Raw genomic sequence first — 26,043 nt, forward strand, 5'->3', positions numbered from 1 at the left:
CTCAGCGATCTGATGTCAACACTCTGTCGAGGAGGGGAAGGGAGGCGAAGGACCACATTGGTGAGGAAATCCACCCGCCTGTCTGGATTGATAATTGAATTGATATTTTATTTCTATCACGCTCATACACAAGTGTTTCAGAGCGTGACAAGGCAAAGGAAGGGAACAGGGGAGAAAAAAACAACAATCTTACTAGGCCCAGGGACATTGAGAATGCGCAAGTGCATGAGGGAGTGGAAGAGGGAGGGGAAAAGTGCAAGGAAGGGGGGAGAATTGGAAAGTGCAGAGCAAAAAGGAGAACAGAATAAATAATAATAAATAATAAAAGCAACAAAAGTGGCAGTGCAGCCAACAAGTGGCAAGTGCTGAGTATAAGGCAGCAGACAGGGTAGGTCAGATAAGTGCAGGAAGAAAAAGAGGGGATTGTATGGCTACAGATACAGACTCCAGTGCAATGGGTGGCCTGGAGGCAGTGCGGGAGGGTTGCCGGGTAAGCAGGAACCTGGGCCCAGAGGACAGAGTGTAGCCAGGTGCACGGTGCCAGGAGAGAACAGATCAGCAGTGGTGAGGGCGAAGGCAGAAGCAAAGGGAAAGGTCTTGAGGTGCTTCCGGAACCAGAGATGGTTCTCCTCAAGTTTAAGAGTGGCAGGGAGGCTGTTCCAGAGGCAGGCCCCAGCCGAAGCAGAGATCTACCCGCAGCTCGTTTCTTTGAGAAACGACTGACCCTGAGGGAGTTAGAGGTAGAGGAGCGAAGAGCTCGAGAGGGGAGTTATTTGCGGAGGGATAGCTGGAGGTATTTTGCACCCAGCCCCAGAAAGCCTTGTGGACAATGCAGATGGTTTTGGATTTAATCCTTGCATCCACTGGGAGCCAATGGAGAGATTTCAGAGCTGGAGAGATACGATCCCAGGGCTTGAGGCCAAGGACAAGTCTCGCAGTCCTCTTCTGGATTAGTTGCAGAGGGCGGAGAGTAGAGGCAGGTAGGTATAGAAAGGGGCTGTTACAATAGTCCAACCTTGAGAGAACCAGAGCTTGGGAGACAGTGAGTTTCTGGGGGAAGGAGAGGAAGGGCAGAGTACCTCTGAGGAGGTGAAGTAGGAAGTTTGACTTTTTAGAGACATCAGAGATGTGGGCGGAGAAGGAGAGTGTGGAATCAAAGATGACCCCGAGGTTCTTAGCCTCGCTGGTGGGGGTAGGAGGAGGGCCAAGGGAGGATGTCCAGAGAGTGAGGGGAAAGGATGGAGAAGCTGTGCTCATGAGGAGGATATCAGTCTTGCTAGCATTCAGACAAAGGTCATTGGCGGAACACCAATCTTGAATGGCGGTAAGGCAATCAGAGATGAGAGAGGGAGAGGAGGTGGCCGAATGGGCAGCCTGAAAATTAGTTGAGTGTCCTCAGCGTAGCACTGGAAATTTGAGCAGAAAATGTCAATGCAGTGGGAGAAAGTTGCCAGGTATTGGTGGAAGAACCAGGGCGAGAGGTTAGACCACTGGGGAACACCACAGGTAGAGAGGGCGATAGATGATAGGAAGGACCCCAGTATGACTTAGGAGGGTCGATCAGAGAGGAAAGAGGTCAGCCAGGCCAGAGCCTGATCAGTGTTACCCATGTTATCACGGAGACGGTTAAGCGGGATGGTATAGTTGACTGTGTCAAAAGCAGAAGAGAGATCAAGTAGGATGAGGACAGAAGGAATTGGTCAAGGTTGGAGAGTAGATCTTCACAGATGTTCAGCAGAGCAGTTTCCGTGCTTCTGGCATCTCTGAAGCCAGACTGGTGGTCATGGAGACAGCCAACAAAATCAGAATGAAGGTTAAGCTGGGAGATGGCCAGCTTTTCCCAGAGTTTGCCCAGAAAGGGAGTAATGGAAATTGGGCAATAGTTAGCTGGACAGGAAGGATCAGCTGTGGGGTTCTTGAGAAGAGGATGCACAAGGGAGTGCTTCAGAGGGTAGGGGAAGGATCCTGAGGCAAAGGAGTGGTTGCAAAAATCAGCAAGGGCCGGAGAGAGGGTGTCCATGTGGTCCTTGGTGGTTTTAGAGGAACAGGGATGAACCTGTTTTGACGAGGCTTTCATAGTTCGGCCTTGTCTAGCAACCTCATCGGGGGAGAAAAGAGGAAAGGATGAGAAGGGGGGTAGAGGGTGACTTAGGGAGCATCAGCAAGCATAGATGGAGAGGGGACAGGAGGGGAAAGGGAGGAGAGGGTGGACAGGGTGTCCTGGGTTTTTGAGATAAAGTGAGAGGCAAGGACATTGCAAAGAGCCTGGGAGGCAACAGGAGGGGCAGAGTCTGCAGCAGGGTAAGCCAGCTCCCTGAAGATTTTAAAGAGTTCGGCCGAGTTGTTAGATGCCGCCGAGACATAGACTTGAATGTGGACTCACTTCTTGGTGAGGACAGATAGTCGGTATTGCCTTTGGAGCAGGTGACAGGCCAGCTTGTCAGAGGATGAACAAGAAGCCCTCCATTTCCTCTCTACCACCCTACACTTACGTTTAAGTGTAGCTAGGTCAGTGTCATACCAGGAATTGCACTTGGCTTTGGACTTCAAGTGGATCCTTATGACAGGGGCAAGAGCATCAAGAGTATCAGAAATAGAAGAGTAGAGAAGGGATAGGGCTGTGTCCGGGTGTGAGTCATCCAGAGGAGGGGGGGGGGAAGGTGGCAGCGAAAGCCTCAACTGACATACGCTTCATGGGCCAGATGTCCGAGAAGGTGGGTGGCAGAGTAGGGGTAGGCTTGGCTTGGGGGGAAGAGAGTGAGAGATGAGAGGAGAGGAGGCAGTGGTCACTCCAAGAGAGGGGAGGCCAGAGGAGATCAAGACATCAAGTGTGTGACCTGCAGAATGCGTCGGGCCAGAGGCGAGGACAGAGAGAGAAAGGGAATCTCAGGGGTCGCGAAAGAGCAAAGATGAGGGAAGGGGGAATCGAGATGGATGTTGAGGTCACCAAGGAAGAGGAGTTGAGTGGTTGAGGCCTGGAGGGAGGAGGAGAGCTCAGCCCACTCAGAGAGAAAAGAGGAGATTTTACCAGGGGGGTGATAGAGAGTAGCAACAGTAAGAGAGTGACTAGGAGAGATTGAGAGCATGCAGACAAAGCATTCGAAAGAGGGGTAGATCTGAGTGGGAATGATAGTGGCAGGAATCCACTCAGGAAAGATCGGGGTTACACCACCTCCGGGCCGGGTGGATCTGGGTGCGGAGAGGATCTTGTAGCCATCAGGGAGGAGAGTGTCAAAGCTTGTGACAGAGCTGGCCGTGAACCATGTCTCAGTAAGACCGATGACATCAAGGTCCAGTTCTTCGAGAAGGTGGCATATGTCAAAGAAGTGTTTGACAGCAGAGCGAGAGTTGAGAGTGGCAAGATGCAGAAGGTTGCCGGCCTTAAAGACCTTCCGGGGAGGGGTACAAATCAGAGGTACACCCTGTGGAGGAGTGGAGGTAGCCTGAAGTGGGACAGAGGAGGAGGGAGGAGTGGGCAAGGTAGCCAAGGAAAGCGAGGAAGGGACAGCCAGGGATGAAAGGAAGTTGATGAGGCGAGGGAAACGCCTATCGAAGAGGAGGAGATTGGCCTGAGGACCTTGGACCATGACAGTGCCATTAAGATAGACATTAAGGATGTCCAATACAGACAGAAGTACCAGGTTTTAGCCTCCAGAGGGCTCAACAGGATGTGCCTTAAGCCTCCCTCATAAGTAGGACTACTAAGAGCATGAACTATATCAGTATTTACTATGACAAATATAGCAACATTGTCATTGATTCCCTGGAGGAAAGCATCTCTTACGTGGCCAAGGAGTTGGGTATCTGCGGGTGGACCACGTAGGGTAGGTCCAACTCCAGAGAGATAGAAAAAGAGTGAATCTGAATAATCCTTCAGCTGTGATTTTAAATGACACCCATGTACCCATGTACCTTTGCAACATTCCTGTATGGCTTATTGTGATGTGGGTTCTCATGGCTAAGAACATAATTCGCCCCCCGGCCCGTATAGTACTGAGGCGGGGAAGAAGGATGGAGTAATGAGGATGAACAGATGCAGTATGTCAACGCTGTGTTCTAGTCTTTGGAAAAAGCTTACCAATGCCGGGACTTTTAAAATGGCCACAGCTGAACAGAACGAAAGAGAGGGTAAGAGACAGTTGCCGAATCCAACTTGTTTGAACGCTGGTTGGGACACCGGAGGCAAGCAGTCTGCAGGACGCAGCACAGAGGCGGATGAGAACGGCGTGCAGAGGAACCGAGCCGTGTGCATTATTGCCACATGCAGCTGGAGCCACCGAAGAAGCTTTATTACCCATATCTCAGACTGCCCAATGTCTTAAGGAGCATATGACCACAGTCCAGGCTATAGTTCATTCCCACTTCACAAGAGCTCAGGAACAGAAAACCCTACATGATAAAAAAGCTACCCTCAGATCATTCTCCATTGGTTACCCACCTCTCAGAATAAAATGCTATCTAAATATCATGGACCATATGATATTGGAACAAACAGGTCCTGTGATTACTGAGTCTCTCAACTGGACAGGCAAATAATGTGGGGTAAAAAGGCAGCCCAGAGTGACAGATGGAGAGGCCATGCTAGGCCCCATTGTGAGAGTGAAGCTGGCTAAGTGTGGAGTACCATTGAAATATAAAGGCAAGTGCGAAACAGTGGTTTCAACGGAAGGCTTAGTGAATGAACAAAAATGGGCCTATTACTACATTAATAAAATACAAAGACACCAAGCTGAAGGAGAGTGTGCATTATAACTGGAATATTGTTAACTGTGTCCAAAGGATTCCAAAAAGAAATGTGTGCTGCAGATGCTGACTTTGTGTGAACTTGGAAAAGGCACAGGTGACAGATTTAAGGCTGCAGAAGTGCACATGGAAGGAAATAAATACATTTGAAATACTGTGCATTTGAAAGACAAAAAGGAGGAATGATGACTTACATTTAAGAAATAAAGTCAAGTGCTAGATTGTGTCTACCGATAATGAAAAACGTATTTTAGTCATACAAATGACAGCATGTAAAGAGAAAGGCCTATTTCGTCTTTTGCATAAATTAACACTGGTTCTCTATGTTAACTGTGGCCTACCTGTGTGCATGGACCCAAAACGGAATTTACCTCTGTTCTAATATAGTTGAAAAGAAAAATTGTATTTATGAACAGCTGGTCTAGATATAATGCTAAAATGTTACATGTAAGCACACATTGTGATTTAAAGCTGAATTTTCTGAAGCATGGATGCAGCTTTTTTTCCCCCACTGAACTGAATTGTATGTGCCTTTGAAAATTTGACCTCAAGACACTTGGCTGAGGACCTCTAGGCAGAGAAGGCATGGTTCAGTTAAAAATACAAAGAATGAGAGAGAAATTTGAACTGCGTAATACAGATAATATGACTAACAGAAATTACCCTTAAGGTCAAACCTCCCCATAAATTGTGCATGAGCTCAGCGCAAAGACCTTTGAAGCTCAGGAAGGGAAGGCAGAATCACATGGGCTGAAAAGCCAAATGTCCGGGTCATGTGGTTTGGAGAAAATTAAACTTCTTAGGGTGATCTGAATGTGAAACTACCTCTCATAATGCATTGCCATATGTTTAACATTGAACACATTTTCCTAAATAAAAAGAGCATTGTGTGTTTCCCTGAGCTCAACCCTGACTCATTTTAAAGGGGATAAAAATCCACTTGGCACCATGTAAAATGAAATGTTTGTAATGTACATAACAGTTATGAACAAAATTAAGATTCTGGCCTTATCATATTTCTGAGGAACTGGAAAATTGGTGAAGTGATAGATCATGGAATTAATGTTTGAATTGGGAAGTGACTCATTTTGCACTATTTCGGCGCAGCAGCAAACCGTGAAAAGGGAAGCTCCAAACAGGAAGGGTGTGTAGAAATAAAATGTGTATTTTCCGACTCGCCATAAAATGTAGAATTCAAAAATATATATTCATGTAGTTATCTGAAAAATTTGCATAGCTGCCATGTTAGATTTTCTGAACCCAAAAAGGTAAAACCAAACTGTCATTTTGATATGATGTATTATTCCTCCTCGTTCTACTTCCATAACCCATACCTCCCAACTCCTGGTCCTATCAGCAGCCAATGGGCATCTTGGTGAGGGGTGAAGTGAGAGTGCTAGCCAATCCTTACCGTGGGAATGATGATAATGTAGGAATGTCATCAGGCCTACAAGAGGTCAATTTTGCATCAAAACACAACTTTTTCCACTTTATTCCTGGAGGTAGTCTACTGCTGGACTCTTGCGAGGAACAACTAGCGAAGAGGCCTCAATCCTTGCATTGGTGACAGTGACAGGGAAATCTAGAAGCTAGCTGGGACCCCCATCAGAGGAGACAGAGGAAGTCTGGGTGCAGGAGAAAATCTTTGTCTGAAGCCCTTGACCAGACCTCTGCTGTCCTCAGAGTAGCCCTGCTGTTTCCCTGGATGCCCCATAATTAAGGCCTCCCATGTAAGTTGATATATCCCAAAGCTATCAAAGGTGTGGGGGAATCTACCAGCCATAATCTCCATCTCGCATAGCGGGTAGGGGGGTGGAACTGGGGAGACCCTTGGTACATTTTATAAATCTAATTCAAATTAATTCCACTATAGAAATGAACTTATCAATTTAAATTGAATTGTGTAGGGAGCGGTCTACCTTAATCCTTTCCATTCAATTGTGGGGAAGGTGGGGAAGTTGTGTAGATCCTTAGCGCATTGAATTGAAGTTAAATCAATGAATTCCCATATAGAATATCACAGGATGAGTGTTGTTACAGTTCGAAACTAAAAAAGTTCATGTCCAGTGTGTTACAGCCGGTAATGACAATAAAGACCTGGGCAACTGTCCTTCTGAAACCCCTGACTCCTGTCCAGAAGGGGGGCCTGAATCCCAAAAGAAGTAATCCTAGAGTAATCCTAAAACGCTACCTTTGAATGGGGATGGGGTAAAACAGACTTAATTTTCCATGTATTCCCTTGCATCCCAAACCAGAATTACCAAGCATTACATCTCATTTGTATGTGTGTTGCAAAACGAAATTCCCATTTTATTACTGATTATCCCAAACCAGAATGCCCAAAGCACTGCATGTCCTTTGAATGTGTGTTGAGAAATGATTTTCCAATCGAGTTCCATTTTCCTACCTTGTTGTTCACTGAAAAGCCCATAACGATGTTCTCATTGAGTTTCTTTCTCAAACATTGCATTCTCAAAATAAAGCCAAAACAATTTTTCCATTGTGTTCCCACTCCCTGGACCTTGCCTTCAATTCACAGGAGTCATATCCAATTGATGCCTGCAGGGTGGGGGTTGCTGGGAAAAAGGAGTATTGTGCTATACTAAGTAATCGCTGCGTATTGTGAATGTTTTCTATTGGTTAATTTGAAATTAAATCTGATGTAAGTTGTGACTGCATATTTCTAAATTCTACCTATGTTGTTTTAATAACGGTAAGTAATTTGGAGTTGTGAAATGATGTAGTGCCACAGCATTGGTGGCCGATGTTTGGTAGTTATTAAATTTGGTCAAACCTTAAATAAATATATATTCTTACTATACACCGGCATGGTTCCTAGCTATTAGCGGTACAGAGGGTCTTTGCTGGTGTGGTGCAAGACGAGTTGGAGGCCTCACTAAAGTTGAATCTGTATAAGAGCTTTGGCTGCGTGCCACCTTGCTTGGGGGGGAATTCCCGGGGTTGAGTGACCCCCCTAATAAACTGCAACAATAAAAACACATAAATCATATTAATCTTCTGAAAGAGTGGAGAGAAGACCCAGTACAATCTAAGTTGGCGGTAATGGCCAGTCTATTAACAGAAGATCCAAGGAAGAGCAATTTGATCCCCTCGGATCCGTCACAAAATCAAAAACAGGATCTTCATATACTAGTACAACACTATTCAGATGTCTTTTGTAACAAGCTGGGAAGAGTAAAGGGCATTTTCCATTATATTCATGCTCCCCCCGGGAAGAAGATCAACTTAAAGCCTTATATGACCCCTGAGACCCGAAGAGATGCAATTATACAGGAGTTGGAGAAAATGTAAGCCTCTGAAATAATTGAACCTTCCCAAAGTCGCTGGCCCGCCCCAATAGTTTTCCTGCAGAACCTGATAAGACTTTGGAGATTTTTTATAGATTTCCAAAAGGTAAACACCATTTCACAAATATCCCATGCCACGGATTGATGACTTAGTCGACAGATTGGGTTCGGAGGTTTACCTTTCCACAATCGACTTGAAAGGATATTGGCAAGTGGCATTAAATCCAAAGGATAAAGAAAACAATGTTTTCTCTAGTCAGGTAGGAAACACATTTAAAGTACTCCCCTTTGGTCTCCATGCGGCACCTGCTATGTTCCAGAAACTGATGGATCGGTACTCTGTCATCAATGTAAGCCCCACAAAATGCTGAAAAGGGAGAGTCATCCACAGCAAGACCTGGAATGAGCATATGTACCATCTTTACCAAGTAACAAAAGCCTTAAGGAAGGTAGGGCTCAAGGCCAACCCCAAAAAGTTCCACCTTGCCCGATCAGCAGTGAAATACCTAGGGTTTTTTGTGAGAAAGTGTCTTGTACAACCCCAGACAGAAAAGGTTAAATCTGTACAAGAAACACTGACACCCAAAACCAAAATAGAGTTAAGGGCATTCCTTGGCTTGATGGGATACTATACAAGGTGTATACCTAATGTTTCCTCTATAACAGCTTGCCTTACCGACAAACTTAAGAATGCTGAGCCCTAAAAGTTAAAAGGGACCCAAGAAGATCAACCTTGTTTTTCCACCCTCAAGCAGATTCTTTGCAATGAACCAATCTTGAAAGTAGCAGATTTTAGCAAAGAATTCATCCTGCAGACAGATGCATCTCAAGTTGGCTGGGAGCAGTCCTCTCCCAGGAGTAAAATGGTATTGAACACCAGATTCTAGACATCAGTCAGAAACTGTTTCCTAGGGAGAGGAACCACACCACAATGGAACTTGAAGTATTAACTATTAAAGGGGCTATGAATTATTTGAGATAATACTTTACAGGGAGAAAGTTGACTGGTCACTGATCATTCCCCCTTAATCTGGATCAGTATACGGAAGGATTCCAATGCCTAAGTAACGAGCAGGTTTCTAGATTTACAACCTTATTGTTTTACTATTGAACACAGGAAAAGAATAGATCAAGGAAACGTAGATTACCTTTCCAGTTTTCGAATAGATATAGAAGAAACCAGCAGCATTAGGGCAAGGGTATATGACAAATCTAGCAACAATGTAGCCTATTCCCTGGAGGGAAGCTTCTTTTACATGGACAGGCAAAGGCAGAAGCTACCTGACTCTGACCCTGGTGGTGGCTATCTGCGGCGGGACCACGTAAGGGAGGTCAAACTCCAGGGATATAGAAAAATACTGAATCCTAATAATCCTCCAGCTGTAATTCTTAATGACACGCATGTACATATGCAACATTCTTGTATGTCTTATTGTGATTTAGATAGAGAATTCCTCGGTTCTCGTGGCCAAGAACATCATTCCCCCAGCCCCCCTTGTATAGTAATGAGACGAGGAAGAAGTATGGAGTAATGTGGATGAACAGACGCGGTAAGATAACGCAACGCTCTAGTCTTTGGAAAATGCTAGCCAATCCCGGGATATTTAAAACTGACACAGGTGAACAGAACAAAAAAGACAGACGGAGATGTCCGATGAGTCCAACTTTTTCTGATGCTGATTGCCACACAGTAGGGGAACAGACTGCAGGTCGCAACATGGAGGATGATTGTAAAGAAAACGTGCACTGGAGAGGGTGTCTGTACTCCTGCTCTCTATATGGCAGAGGTGAGGCACAGAGGACCCCAGCCAAGATTCTCTATTATTGGTAACGTAGTCGAACAATCAAGGCCTAGCTACTAAGGAGGTGATGAGGGCTGACTCTTAACTACAGTGTTGTCCCCAAGCACCCACAAAGAAATGTACACACACTGTATTAGTTAAAACACAGTATTTATGTAAATAAGGTTCAATATTATATACACTATCATGATAATACACTTTGTGCTCTGACAATTCTAAAATGGTAAATATATACAGTTATAGGTGATACCACTCTTACTTTGATTCCATTAAAATGCGACCACGGCTGACAGCACCAAATAGCATACAAATCAACACAGTAACGATATCAACCATAGACCTGGGAGGATTGATTGCAAAAGCTCTATTACTGGCCCCAGGTTCATCTTCATAATTGACCCTGCAATGTTCCACGAGAGCAGACGGAACTCTGGGCTCTTACTTATGGAGCCTCCTCTGGGTACAGATGGCGTTTGCAAGGCTACACTGTCCTCTACCACAACCTCTTGTCAATCTACATCCTCACAGGACGTTAGGATCTCATAAGGATTGTCTAGTGGCAGGGGGGCCAAATCGTTCCTCTCCGTGGCATTACGATGTCTCTTGTTCATTGGGATGGTACTCCAGCCGGCCAACGGTAAATTGATCAATATGATTCTGCATGCCTCCCATCTGTTCTTCCGGAGTACTCACCCCAAACGAGGAAAGGAAGGGAAGCGTCTAACAGGACCCCTGGCCAGTGAGTTGAGAGGGCGTTGATCATCCACATCAAAAAGCCTAGTTGGAGAGACCCGCACCATGGGAGGAGAGAGTTGGCCTCTAAGGCAAATAGGTAAATCCAAGAAAGACCCCACTGATCCTCCACCTGCCATAAGACTTCAGGAGTCAGAAACAACCAATGAAGATGGAAAGCATCTACTTAAGCGGTCAGCTGCCTGGTTCTCCCTCCTGGGAAGGTAGGCTGCCCTGAGGGTCAACAGAAAATAAAAGATACAATTGAAGGTTGGCCCATTCCACTATGTGTTGCGCTGCATTACTGCATTGACACTCAAGGACTGTGTGCCACCGTTGGTTGGCGTAAGGACTTGTCAACCTGTCATTTCTGTTTGGAATTCCTAAAAAGATTTTCAACTTGCGGTTCATTTTCTTCAATTGGAGGGCCAAAATGCTTTGATCGTACTCCCCGGAGTACTTCCAGAAGGACTCCCAACCTCTGAGGCTGGCATCTGTCATTATGTTCATTGTTGGGCCTGGATCCAGTTAACATCCCAACTTGAGATCAATCTTGACTCCACCAAACAGGAGTTCAGGATGCTCTGTTTAACTGGAATTGGCCTCCCGTAAAACCTGGACTCCAGGGACCAAGGCTAAAGAATGTGTCAAACAATACGTTCAAATTGAAACCAGAACCATGGAACCATGGCAGTGCAGGCATGTATATCCCCCTGTAGTGTCAACTAGATTCTTCTTGTGACCACCAGAGTCTGACAAGATGTGCTAAGTTATTGTGAACTATTCTGTTTACTGGAAGAAATTACCTCTGACTGTCAGTGCAGAAGTGAATCAAAATAAACTGTAGGCCATGCATAGGGAGAAGGGATGACTTATTTAAGTTGATCCAGAAACCATGTGCCTGAAGCATTCTACAGACCGTGGCTGTTTGCTGAGTACAGAGTCCCCTCGAGGAGGCCTGGAAAGAGGCTGAAGGGAAGCACCCTGAATTGGAAGATCTATAACAAAATGCAGAAATGGCTGGTAACACTCTCAAATTGACATGTGGAAATTTGCATCATGAAGATCTATGGCTGTGAGCCAATCCCCCCACCCTCGATGAACTGCAACAATTACCTTTTGTGGAGGGATCATATGAAAAAGTATGTATTCCATACATCAATTCAAACCCCCCCAACCCCCAACCCTCTGAGATCTAAAAAACGATGATATTCTCTGGAAGGCTTCTGTACATTCAATAGTATGGAATCAAATACTCATGTTGTAGTTACAGCACGCCTGCAAATAGAGTTCTTCACCAAAAGGTATTAGAGCGGGACCATTTTCTTGCTTCTTGGGTAGTGGGATTCATCTCATCCTTGAGAAGGGAGGCTTTGTGCTGAATTCCAGTTCACATCATCTCTTGAGCCTAGGCATCTCCTACATCATGCCAGTCTTCCCTGAAGAGGAGAACACCACTCCATGCTTAGATAGATTCAGCATAGTTATGCCATAGGAAGAGGTGGTGCAGGCACATTTGGAGGGTTTCGGAATGACTACTGTCAGAGAAACCTCTGTTCCTCCCTCTGAAGGAATCTCTGGATACTCGGGTGCTAGAACCAAGGAGCTCTGAAAGGAAGATCTGCAAATGAAGGAGAAGCCTTTTCCTCTAGCATTCTTCCAGTTGTTGAATAACTTTTCCAAAGATGTGTCCAAATGGGATGGAAACATGATGCAGCCAACAATAGGAAGTTTATTCAGAGCAGCCATCCTTGCCGTCTCTGCCTTCCAATGCTGTAGCCACAGAAGTCTGTGAAAAACCTGAGACATTTCCCCCAGGTTATTCCTGGGGATCTTTTGTTCAGGTGGCTGGGGGAGGGCCATCGCTCTTGGATCCCAATCCTGGGGGTGGGCGAGCGAGGAAGGATCACCTGCGCAGGGTGTCCTTTTAGACTATGGATTACACGCCCTCGGGAAGACATGGTATTCCTCCTGTTCCGATACACCCCTACCCGACATCCCATCAGTTGTCATGGGATATTGTAAACAGAGTCCCATCATACCCCTGTACCTTTCTGTAAGGAAAAGGCAAAGCCATCAGGGAAAACAAAGACCATCCCTAAATTCCAACATAAGTTTTACACCTCTTTCCTCAAAACCCACGTTTCAACAACCCTACATTTAAACACCTTTGCTCACAAAAATCCACAATATCCTTATCCCTTTTTTGTAGAACACAACAATTCCCATAGACCCATTCCCCTTTTGAAATACACAAGGACTCGGACGAAGAAAAGGTAGAAGGGAGTCAGAGGATTACCCATAGGAATCCATGGGCAATGAATTCCTATGGGCAGTCTCCATATTGTCCCGATAATTAGGTCAGGCAGGGAGGGACATCTACTCACACCTGACTCCAATCAACTCTAGCTGGGAGTATAAAAGCAGCAGCCAGAAACAAAATTTTGAGTGAGCTGGGTATGCTGGAAGGTGCCAAGAAGCCAGAGGAAGACCAACTGAGCTGTACAGACACTGGGCCTTTGAACACAGGGCAGGCTTCAGTATGGAGAGGGTACTGACTCCAATCAACTCAAGCTGGGAGTATAAAAGCAGCAGCCAGAAACAACATTTTGAGTGAGCTGGGTATGCTGGAAGGTGCCAAGAAGCCAGAGGAAGACCAACTGAGCTGTACAGACACTGGGCCTTTGAACACAGGGCAGGCTTCAGTATGGAGAGGGTACTATACCTCTAGGAGGCAAAACCAGGGGCAGCTGGGGTCTCCTGGTGGTGCCACACCAGAGCTCCTCCCCTGGGCCAAGCAGGCGAGCCCAGGTCTCTGAGGGTCAGGCGGTGAGACCCTGACCTCAATACACATCCCCAATGAAACTCCTGCAGCTCACAAAACCATGTAATGCCGTTTTGGGGAGCTTTGAAGTGGGAGCAAAATAATCCACAATGCATTCTGAGACTGGAAGTCCAAAACTGGTTCTTAGTGAAAACTGAGAGGGGTGTAAGCCCGGCTGAGGGAACCTTTGAGTAAATCATTAAGTAGGGGTCCAAACCCGATGGAGGGAGGCCCTGAGAACTTTTGGGGAGAAGTCGGGAACAGAGGGAGGACCCCGTAAAGCCAAAGTGCATAAAAAGAAGCTTTGAGAGACCACAGAACTTGTGCAAGGCGGAGCTGTGTTGAACAAAGGTTGCCAGCGACGAGAGTGTCACTGATGAAAGATTGGGGCAGGCCGGCACCAAGTGGGTGACCAGTCGAAAGATCTCTGCCAGGAAGGTATAATGCAAATAGAACTTTTTGCGATTGGATAGAACGGTCGAAGTGGTCCTGCAAGGGTTTAAGAAAAATCCCTAGCACAATCAAAAGTCTTCGATCCCAAGAAATACCTAAGAGAATGAAAAATAGGCATGCGCCCGGTCGAGAGGAGCCTGCAATAGTGACAGATTGGAAGAATTTAGAGCATATATTCATGCCCAAATGTATGGCCAACTTGTACCCCCTCTGAAGTGAGAAGCTACCCATTTCATAGTGCAAAGGGTCACCAAGTATGACAAGCACACAGATAAAGTGTGGAAGAAACCTTCAACCGGTACAAGATCGTCAGGATACAAGAGGTTTTAAAAGAATCTGGGATCCAAAGCATGCCAGAAGGGACCATTATTTCAACAACAGTCCTAGACATGTTCCCACGCCCAAAATACCATAATCATGACAACTGCAAATGGCCTGTAGGAGGCAGCCTTGTCTATTTTTTTGAGGGTGTGGGACTGGTTGGTCTCAGACAACTGGGCCAGTACAAGGCTTCAAATAGGATACTGCACAGAGTTCTCAACCACCCCCTGGGACGATTGGGAATCTGGTTCCCTAAAACAAGACAAAAAGAGAGGCCATGATTTCAGTGATCCAGGATCTCTTGGTGAAGAGGGCAATGGTCAGGTGGCACTAGAGAACGGCAGGGACATGGCTTCTGATTCTGTTTCCGAAACCCAACCACAAGTGCTACCTAATCATAGACCTGAAAGCCCTGAACAAGTTCGTCAAAACGTTCAGAAGACCTTTCAGAAGATAACTCCGGGTGTCCAGAAGGGGGATTGGCTGGCATCTATCGACCTTACTACCGTGTTCCCATCTTCAGGACCCACCAGAGATGTCTAAGATTCACAGTGGGACGTGACCACTTTCAGTTCAGGGTCCTACCATTAGGGATGAAATTGGCCCTCAGAGTGGTTGCCAAACTTCTGGCTACTTTGGTGGCAGTCCGTCATCTGGAGGTTATTGAAGTGTACTTTTATCTAGAAGATTGGATGTTTAAAGCAGCATCAAGGAAACTGATGGTATAACACCTGCACAGGGTCCTTCTACCCCTGACCAGCTGGGGGTTGCTAATAAACAGGGACAAATCGTAACTGACTCCGTCCAGAAACTTACAATTCATCAGAGTCAGTTCTGATGGTGGAGGGAAAAGCTCTGCTTCTCCAAAACAGGGCTGTTCAGCTGCAACATCTATTGAAACCGATTTTATTTAAAAGAGGACAGGGAGATGGCCAGAGAATTACTGAAACTTCAGGGTCTCCTGTATCTTCGTGGTCCCTTGGGTGAGACTACACCTGATGCCCCAGTTGATTCACATTCTCAGACACTCTGACCTGTCCTCTCTAGGCTTCCATCACGATAAGAGAGGCACTTAGGTGGGGTCCTGAGGTGGTTGTTATCCCTATCTCACCTCAGAAAGTGAATAAGCTTGACTCAATCTCCAAAGATCTTTCTTTCTACAGATGCCAGTGGCACAGGATGTGGGGCCACCATACACAGCTTGGTACAACAGGAAAAATGGTCCCTCCACAGATCCTCCATTTGGAAGGAGCTAACCGCTAAAGGGAGGGCCTTATGGGTATTCAAAAGGGCAGGGAAAAACTAGGCAGCAATAATAAGAGCAGACAATGCCACAGCCCTTTCCTATGTAAGCCAGCAGGGGGCATCAAAGGTCAAGTTCTAGCGACCAAGACAGGTCTGTGGGCAGAGAATTTCTTGGTGTCTACATCAGGGGGTGGAGAATGCTGTGGCATACAGACTCAGCAGGAAATACCAGAGTAAGAGAGAGTGCTCCTTATGGGGTCTGGTCTTTTTGGAAATCTGCCAGAGATTCAGGATCCCCGGGATAGACATGTTTGCCTCTGTAAAGACTGAAGGGGGTTTCTGTACTCCTGCCCACTATATGGCAGAGTAGAAGAACAGAGCACCCCAGCCAAGATTCTCTATATGGTAGAATAGACGGGCAATCAAGGCTTAAGCTCTCAGGAGGTGATACAGGCTTGTTCCTAAGTAGAGTATAGTCCCCAATCTCCCACAAAGAAATGGCCACACACTATGTGTGATGCTGGAAATGCTGGAAATGCATTGGAGGGACAGGGCCTCCCTGTCCTTGTCCTGTAGTCCTTTTTCATATGTGTTCTGTATTGTTTTCTGCCCAGGAGTCCATGTGAAACTCCTTGCAGTGCAGCTCTTCCTATTTTTGGTTTGGTGAACAAACCCTTGGTATACCCTTATGGCACCCAGGGGTGGGGGTACAAGGAATGTGGATTGGGGCAAGCACCCAGCCTTTCAGCACACCACACTGCATTCATACCAGTTTCGGGCTAGGCTGTCTCAGTCATTGTGTCACACACCAGATGCCCGACACCCATAACATGAAATGTATATTGGTCACACACTCAATTCACCCAGGTACCACCCCAAGGGTGTACCCACAACATATAGTCATTGGGAAGGCTCCAGCCAGTCTGGCCTAGACTTCCCCACAATAACCTATATGGAACTTCCAACCAACAGCCAGTCAGGGAAAGGGACAGAGTCAGAGCTTCCCAGCACTTTGGGGAAAAAAGGTAACAGGCAATCGAAAGCAAGAGGCCACAGGGGCCATCTTGTCTCCTATCAGGAATCAACTGATTCCAATGGCAGGGCCATCCCAAAATGGAGGATAATCAGCACCCTGTCCAATTCAGCATGGAGCTGCCACCAGCCCATGCCCTGCTCCGTGGGCCACACACAAGTGCCCAAAAACATACACTAGAGGTACTGGGTTGTACCCCCACGCATGAGTGCCATAAGGGTATCCCAAGGGTCTGTTCACCAGGACCAAAAAGAGGAAGAGCTGCACTCCCAGGAGTCCCACATGGACTCCTGTGCAGAAAACAACACAGAACACACATGATAAGGGAGTACAAGACAAGGACATGGAGGCCCTGTCCCTCCAATGCATTTCCAGCATCACAGCCTCCCCACAGAATGGAATGTCCAGGTTGACAGAGTCATCCTCTAGATTCCAATATCCAGTGGCATGGGGGTGAATGCAATATTGTCAGAATGGCCCACAACACTAGTATATGCATTTTCTCCCATCCCAGGTGTGCGGAGAAAGAGCAGAGACAACAGGGCTACAGTAATGCTGGTGGTACCATTTCGGCCAAGGCAAAGTTGGTTTATTTTCCTGCTGCAGTGACACATGAAACTTCATTGGCTGATCTCCAAGAGGCCTTCTCTTCTATAGTGTTCTCTGGAACACATGTCCTACCACTCAATCCAATGGTCAGTGTGGAAGTTGAAAGAGGGGCTTACAACGATAAGGTTTGTCTATTCAAGTGGCCAGTAGGGCCTCCACTCTCCAATCAAATAACTGGCACTGGGCAAATGTTATGGCTTGGTGCAGGAGAAAATCTTCCGGCTCTGGGGTGTTGGTTTCCTGATATACTGCATTTCCTCCAGGAAGGGGCAGAAAATGGTTGCTGTGCATATTCCCTAAGGGCCCAACGGTGGCTATTAAGGATTTCCAAGAGCACTGGTCCTCAATGGCTAAGGGAGGGGTGGGGAGTACTGTTGTCTAGACTCATGGGGAGCTTTACCAACACTATACTCGTGAAGGTTTCTCAGGATACTCCTTCGGACCTTTCCATCGTACTTGAGATGTTGCACAGAGCACCTTTTGAACATCTTGCAGACTTGTATATGAGGATGTTACCCCTTAAAACGACCTTCCTCATAGCCATTACATCCGCTCGAAGATTGGGAGAGATTGGTGCCCTACTATGTAGACCCCCTTTCTGAAGGGTAACCAAGATTATTGTGTTCCAAGGTGTGACCTTGTATTCCTGCCCAAGGTAGAATCTAAATTCCACAAGGCTCAAGACTTGTTCACAAACCCGGGGTCCCAGGAATAGCAAGGTTGAAACTGCCTTGATGTAAAAAGAACAGTCCTTGAGTATCTAAGACTCACAGAGCCCATCAGGAAATCATATAATATGCTGGTCACCTTTGGGGCTGGCAATGCGGGGGGAAAAAGCCTCTACAGTGGCTATTAACAGGTGTATTAAAAAATCATACTGATGGAATATGACGGGAGATCATTACAACCCTCGGGGCCAGTGTAAAGTAGATCTACCAAGGTTATTACTACTTCTTGGGCCAGTACAGAAGTGGTGTCACTCCAGGAGATATGTAAAGCAGCCACCTGGGCTACTCCTAACATCTTTATAAGACATTACAAACAGGGGTCAAGTCCTAAAAATGAAAGTGGGGGCACTCATCAACAAACGCGATGGGATGTGACGTCGCCAGAAATTAGCATATCAAGGTGAATGAAATATGCGCATTTCATTAAATTGGCTTTTCATAACCACCCAAATTGAACAGGACGAATGGCATTTGCCTTTCATAAAATCAACACACGCACAAAACCAAGACAGGATATTTTCTTCCAATAGTGTTTTTGAAAATGTTGAAAGGTGTCCATGTTTTAAACTCCAAGAACCACTACAAATGTTTTCCCTGGGACTTGCAGTACCGAAATGGGATATTTCACCTTTAGTTGTTTGTTATTTTTGATCGGTTATATAGTGCAGTGGTGAAATGTCCAGCTCCAAACCTAACAACTGCGGTCAAGGTCTGCTTCAATTCATGAATTCAAAGAGTACATCCAATGTTTCTCTTTTAGCTGGGGGGGGCCGAGTCCCCCCTCTGAATAAAGTGGGGGGATTCCGTCTCCCCGCGTGTACCCTCGACTTGAGCTCTGATTACAAACTGAATGTGGATGATTCACAAGCCATCTCATTTGGTATTGCTGTACTGAGTTCAGGAACTCACTAAGGGACTAGTGATTTCACCAACTTGCAATTCATTAAAAAAGAAATTGTGGTGGGTGTAATACAAGCAGTTTGAGTTGTTTGCCATTGGGCCCCATCCCACAAATGGATGCTTTGGAAAATTTCATAAGTAAGTACTCGGACAAGAAAGAAGGATGTGTAGGTAATGGTTGGATTACTTACCAATACTTTGTATTACTCCTAGTCGTACTCTTCCTCAACACAGTAATGACGTCCCTTTTCATCCACCCACATTGGGAAGCGTCCCATGACTTGGCTACATGTATAAAAACTGAGGATCATGGAGAAAAGGGGACGGTCGAGCAAGAGGGAAAGCCTTGAAAAATGGAGTTCCTGGCGGGAGGACAAGCCTTATAGCTAAGTACTGTGATGAGGATGAGTAGGGCTAGAAGTAATGAAGAATACTGATAATTAATCCTACCATTACTGCTTCCATTTCTCTTTCTTCCCATGCGTTTCCTTATCTTCCATCTCCATCCATTGACACCGTTGTCTAAGACATACGAGTTCCCAACGAAAGAGGAAGTAGCGATCATAATCACGAGAGGCGGTGCTAGGCGGGGGCTCAGGGCTATAGCCCCGGGTCTTTTGGTTGTAACGTAGCCCCCGATCTTTTCCAGCCCTAGCAACACCCTTTTTGGTCATGGGGAAAGGAATGGGTACATTATTCTCTGTCTGGTTAATGGGCGAGTGCAGGGAGCTGGGAACGGAACACATCTGCTATCGAGAATACTGGACAGAAGAGATGAAGTCCTCAACACAAAAAATCACAAAATGGGCTGCATTCAAAGAGCGTTTTGCAAATGGGTTGCGCCATTATAAAACACTTCTGTCAATCAGGCCCACCGTATTTATATTCTTGTTTTTAGCACCACGCAGGGTCGGACTGGGACACGAAATGGGCCCGGATACCTAAAATAAAAGTGGCCCTCACCTAAAGAAAATGGCCCTCAAACCCTCATCTGTGAATCATGTCAATTCACAACTTTACAGAAAATGCTACTTCTGGAGGGTTAATGGTGTTTGTTGCATGTAATGTTTTGTGTAAACACTTGAGAAAACGAGTGATAACATTCCTTTTCCATGGCTCCGGCATTTGATAATGATTTGTTATTTAAATAGCGCGTTTGCCAAAGCACTGTACATAGCACATATTTACATACAATAATTCCCAATCAAAGTAGTAGGTACTCACTTATCAACCTCTGATTAATAAAAGGCTGAGTTGGCCTTGCCTGGATTTGAACCTGCTACCTGTAGATCATGCATACATCGCAGCAGCACCAGCGATCGCTCAAGCTGCTGGTCTATATTACTGGCGTAAACTAGGAGGAGCATTCCTTCCTCTTGATTTTGTTCTTTCTATTTTCTTGTGTTCCTTCTTTTTTTCTTGCCTCCCCTTCTGTTCTCTCCCCTTTCTTAATGGGCATGATTCCTCTCCTCCTTTCCTTCCTCTCTCACATTGTTTCCTTCCTGCCTCACTATCATCTTTCCTCTTCACATTCCCCCATCCTTCTACCCTCCTTGTTTTGTCTCTTCTACCATTCCTCCTTATGTATTTCCTTCCTCAGTCTCTATAATTCCTACCCCATTGTTATATTGGAAAATAGCAGTTAAAGATAAATTATTGTGCATCGGTCAACAGACTAGGGTGCACTTGGGTCGAGTCCAATGATGGGCTCTGCAGCATTCTTGAATCACAGCTGATACCAAAGCGAAGCTGCATCACCAAGCCCTTAGTCGAGACAGCATGAGAGTGTGATAAATCTATGTTCAGACAGAAGCATTTAATCTAAGCATGCATGAACCCCACATCTGGGTTTGTCTAGGTATAGATCTCTCACAGGATTAGGGGCCAGGATTTACAATGCTTGTATGTGTTGTCTAGTCCTGCGGGTAAAGTGCCAGGAAAGGGTGATGTCCACAAGCATGCAGTTTCAATTAATACTTAACAATGCCACAATTCACCACAGCCATGGCGCCACCACACATCTCATGTCGCTCAGACAATCCCCAATCTAAAACAATGCCACACTACGGTTACCAACTCCCCAATTCTACAGTGTGAGAACCATCCCTCGTTACATCAGGGTAATGCACCTAAAATACTGAGGTGCGATTGCTGGCTGGAAAATTACAAAAACCTGTCCTCACCGCACCACGTGATGCTCATACCAGTATGACACAGCGTGCTGCAGAACTGGCACTGGCAATAGCCTGGCTTTAGACTTTATTTAGACTTTAGTGAAGTGAGAAGCTCTCACTTTCCACAACTTCCTGTTTTCTCTTCAAAACCCTGAGAAAACATGCCCTACACCAGAAAACGTGTATTCAAAAGAAACCTGGTGCAATAAACCTTATGTCCCCCGGGCATCCTCCCAGGCATACAAATGGCCCAAGAAAACAGTCCTTGATGCAACTTCAGAAAGGATCCTCAATGCAACCTCTGAGAGGTCCCTTGCCGAGGGGCCTGTAACAAAACTCCCAATGCACAGGGAGGCACAGAGAAAACATAATTTCATATAATTTTGTGTATTGGGGTTCAGCTGTGCAAGTGCACAGGCACAATAAAAGGTAGGATCTGTACATTCAACCATACACCCAATATATATTAAAGCAGGCTGTTTGGAATAAGGGCCAGGGATTAGATGCCAGAGACCGTGACTAACGTTGGAATAAACAAAACTGATCTTTTCAGAGAGAATAATGATCATACGCCTCGCCTCAGGTATCAGCAAATGCAACAGTCTGCCAGCACAAATGTTCTTTTTATTTCAACTTGACCTGCAAAGGTAAGGAGGAAGCACTGTGCAAGGCGTTCTGGGACATAGTTTTTTTTAAATTAAATTTGTTTTGCCGATTACCTTAATCCCCATATTCTGGATATATAGTACATTTTGAAAAACAATCCTAGGGTTTACAGAACGTGACAGCCGTAAGCTGCAAAGTTTGGAAGCAAGGTCAACACAAGGCTCGAAAGCCAACAGTTTGGACGGAGAGCGAAAGGACACATTATGACAAATTATAGTGCACACTTGTGCTTGCCATACTTTGTACCTAATGCAGATCTACAATTGACTGTCTTTGTCCTATAATTGTACACTGGAACTTAGGAAATCAGCTCTTACAAGAAGTACTGTGCATTGGACACTCCTAGTCAACGGGCATGCAATAAATACACATACATGCAGCAATATTTACTACATATTTACTTCTGTAAACTAAAATTATGAAATATTTAATTCTGTAAACTAAAATTATGAAGCTTTCACCTGGCCTGTAGCGGTTTGTCCATGTCGAATTCCAGACATTTTTAGAAGATAAGAGCTTTCGCTCAAGGGACACGTGAGACACGTGTCTCAAAGAGACACGTAGTGTGGATGCAGTTCGTTTTCAGTCTTAGGAAGCTTTCAGAGAGGCTCGATCATGACCTGATAAGTGTGACATACATACATACAATCTCACAGCAGGTACGATAACATAGACATAGGGTAGCCCAGGCCGAAACATAGAGATTCCTGCACATATTTATTGTGACACTGGAGCCACCTAAATACTGTATCACCACTCCCTCTCAGGTACACCCAATTTAAACATTTACAATTAACCGCCTTCATCGTGCTTTTTTTAACAATGATACACTGAGTAGCATCAAATGCCTTTACCACTGGGCAGCACTGAGTGTTTTCACCACAGAACACCATCACATTCACATGCCTTTAACACAAAGCAGCACTGACAGGAGCGTAGCACCGTTGATAGCAGCGTAAACATCTCTTTCGCTGAGTACCATCAAAGAGCAGCATTAATGTTTTATACATTAGGCTGCACATTTGGTAACTCTGTCCTAACTTTGCCGCAGCAGATAACCATTTCAGAACCAGTCCCGCCTGATTCGCCTAAACTGTAGTCAGACCTCCTCCATTCGTGAAGCCCTCCCACCGAGTAGCACCCCAAAGAGGTGAGGGCCCCATAAATGCCTTATGCACAGACGAGCAACATGGACAGCCAGGTCCCTAAAACCCCCTGGGCCCACATTATGAGAAATGGGGCCAGGCTTGATAGAATATGGGGGGTGGAGACAGGAAGATAAAGGCATAAGGGGAATGGGAATTTGAAGCAAGCCGACGCTTCGATTAGTAGAATGAAAGACTGCACAATTATACTATTTCCGAAAACTTCACATCAACCAGGATACCTAGGCCTGCATGCGCCACCAGGACAGGACCTTTAACCTTTCCCTACACTCGGTCTGTCCAGGGAAGCTCTTCCATTTGAGCCGAGTACACACTACTTTAAGCATGTTGTCCTGGCATTCATTCAAATTGGTAATCCTGCACGCGCACATTTATGTACACACAAATGGGTCGTTTTAGGATTCAGTGTTCCCCTCTCCCATGGTGCACTTTTGTAAGGATTAGGACTACTACAATGGCCGGCCCTCCACCGCTGTCTAGCCCACACTGAGCCAGGTGTTTCAAGCAATGACCCACACAGACCACAACACGTCTCCCTTCCTCAACAGCTCCGGATACAGTGCCAGGAATAGCATTGAGTTTAAGTAATCTCATGCTCCCACCACCATATGCCATGGATGGGAGGGATGCTGATGGCTGCAACAGGTGTTTGAGAAAACCTGGTCTACATTCAAAAGACACTCATTTAGTCTGATTGTAAATGTGATTTTTTTCATATTTGTTTTTTCTGTGATCAAACATCCCCTTGTAGTTTGAGTTGCATGTGTTGTTAGTCATGCTGACATGATGATTGCACGGCCATGACACACACTGACTGAGTGGCAGTGCTGTGGCCCTTTCTCGACTAACATAGATAGTAACAATTAATTACTTACACTTCACTTGACTGTTCTCCTTCAGAGTGACTGCCTCTTCTCCGACTCCTGACCCCTGCTGGCCCATTCAATGTTGTTTTTATTACTTACTGTGTGTAATCCACGTGCACAAACTCTGTCTCCAGAGACTCTCCATTGCAGTTCACGGCAGGCAGCGCGAATTGGCCCCTTGTCGTTGTCGAGTGTGCTTTGCTTGAGGCCTTCTCCCTCCTCTGTCATCAACACTTCCTTTCGAATATCTGTGCATTGTGCTGGGTGTGGCACCCAGTAACACACCAATGTGCATGAGGGCCCACACGTCTTGAGCATGATTGGCTGCCACTGCCAGCCTGCTACATATTAACGGGCCCTCTGCCCTGAGAGGGCGCGGCTCAAGAGTCATCCCCGGGTCAGCCCCGCCCTGCCCCCACCCAAGGAAGGCAAAAGCAAATTTGATGTAGAGCCCACCCCCCACGACAGGAATTGTTGGTGTTGTCGAAGTGAAAGTGAATCTGCCTGCCTGGCACCAAGCCAGTGAATGGCTGGGGTACTGCCAGCTCCTTGACTCATGCTATTGGTGCATCATCAAAGACAAGTTAACACTATGTGTCAACTTTTCTTTGATGATGTGCTCCAACTAACACTGTGTGCATTCTAATCATAAATACATCAGTTTGCTGCTGTGCGGCGAAATGGAGGCAGGCTGTGTAATGAAATGTAACAAGTACAAAATCCAACCCAGCTCCATGGAAATTAATGTGGCCCATAAAACCGGCCCCAGAGTAGCTTATAAAATCAGCCCCAGGGCCATCCAAAGTCCATTTTGATTCTGCCGGTGGCAGAATGGCAGATAGGCCAGTCCGCCCCTGGCACCACGTACCGCCAAGGACACTAAAGAACGCCGAGTATTTGGTGCATTGCATTCGTGATACATTTGGATTTATGGTATATATGTAAACATTCTGTCAAAATAGGATGGTTTCTAGAATAGGAAAGAGACGAGAGCGTGCATTAGAACCGAGCAGAAGGCGCAGAGCCATTGTAGGGATGGAGATGATCAGTGAAAGAAAGGAAAGACGGCACAAAAATAGGGAGAGCGACAGAAGAGTCGATATAACCGAGCAGCACCAAATTCGGACAGAGGGAGAGAAAAACATCAGAATACAGTAATACGGTAGAGCCGTGTGTTTGCAGAGAACAGATTGAGGGGGATAGTGAAGCCCTATAAACAAATTACCTCTCTCTAAGGGGTGCACTGGAGAGTGGCCAAGAATTTGAGACGCCATTGAACACCCCAATGCCTTGACAAAAGGTGTTGAATATTATTTAACGAAATAATTGGTCACCCCAACGAATCGTTTTCACCTACCTCTCCTATGCTTAGGAGTTCGCTACACATCCCTCCAGGAAACCCTACCGCTGGCGACCGAGTGCCCTTAATCATCTCCCAAATCCACCCACTTTGTTTATGACCTCACATCCATCTGCCCACCGAAGTCATTTCTGAATCTTACTTAACTGCTTTCTGACTGAGATGGAACAGAGGGATTGTTGGCTTGTCAAGGGAGACATAATACAGCTACTGGAAGAAAGGAGGGGGAATACAAAACCCCGCAGGCAGAGACGATGCTTCGGTGAAAAGCGACGAGTGATCAATACAAAGGGGTGCGGTGCCAATTGATTCTTTTTTCCTCAATAGTACCGAGCTCAAATTACAAAAGCTTAGGAGAACGTCGCCATATCTATATCCAAATGTAGGTGGGAGGATTCCACGAGAACGGAAAAAGATGGAACAGGGTGGGGACAGAAGCTCCAACACAAATGTGTGCCAGTGAAGGGATTTCAGCCATCCAATGCTTCCGGGAACACTGCGCAGCGGTAAATGGCAGTGCAAATAGCTGGAAAGGGCTGAATGTCTAAGGTTTACCCGCCTAGTGTTCTCCCCGTCGAGTGGTTGAAAGGTTTAGAGTACAATACACTGCACAGGTATAGAGCACGGAGTCTAGGGCAGCACTGGAGACGCAGCAATGCTGCCGGTACCTTTGTTCCGATTAAGCGTTCCCTCGATGGACTATGTCAAGTGAGTGGGTCCTCGGGATGCTCTGGGTGTGTGCACCGGCGTTAGCGATACAGTCCTCGATTGCTGCTGGGCGTGTTTTTGGTTCCGTAGGACCGTAGCTCGTTTTCCTATAGGCTGTGCCCTTTGCCGTGTCTGTCGGAGCAGCTGGGATGCTCGGATGTCTGCTGACGGCGACGGGAGGAGGCAGCTCCTGTGCTAATGATGGGGCTGAACCTGTGACATCACATCACGGGATGTAGGCTGGGCGAGCTCCCTCTGCAGAACAGCGACCATCACTGAGAAATAAGGGGTCGCGCGATCGCAGAGAAACAGCGTGAGACATAGAATGTTCAGCGTCACTCACGTGCATCATCATTCATCGGTGAGGGTCAGAGAGAGAGGTGATGGACATGCAAACACACGCAC

The 26,043-nt window shown here is 46.1% G+C and overlaps 1 protein-coding gene across 7 annotated transcripts in view; it reads right to left on the bottom strand.

Annotated features, from left to right (window-relative positions):
• Positions 1–25,820, bottom strand: part of KIF1A (kinesin family member 1A) — a 4,129,412-nt gene extending 4,103,592 nt beyond the window's left edge. For all 7 annotated transcript variants that reach the window (XM_069618139.1, XM_069618143.1, XM_069618141.1 and 4 more), the window contains exon 1: positions 25,599–25,820. The gene's annotated coding sequence lies outside the window, so the exon portion shown is untranslated. The remainder of the gene's footprint in view (positions 1–25,598) is intronic.
• Positions 25,821–26,043: the final 223 nt, after the last annotated feature.

Source organism: Ambystoma mexicanum, chromosome 10 (assembly GCF_040938575.1).
Source record: "Ambystoma mexicanum isolate Mex_15411 chromosome 10, UKY_AmexF1_1, whole genome shotgun sequence".
In the NCBI taxonomy this organism is placed as follows: domain Eukaryota; kingdom Metazoa; phylum Chordata; class Amphibia; order Caudata; family Ambystomatidae; genus Ambystoma; species Ambystoma mexicanum.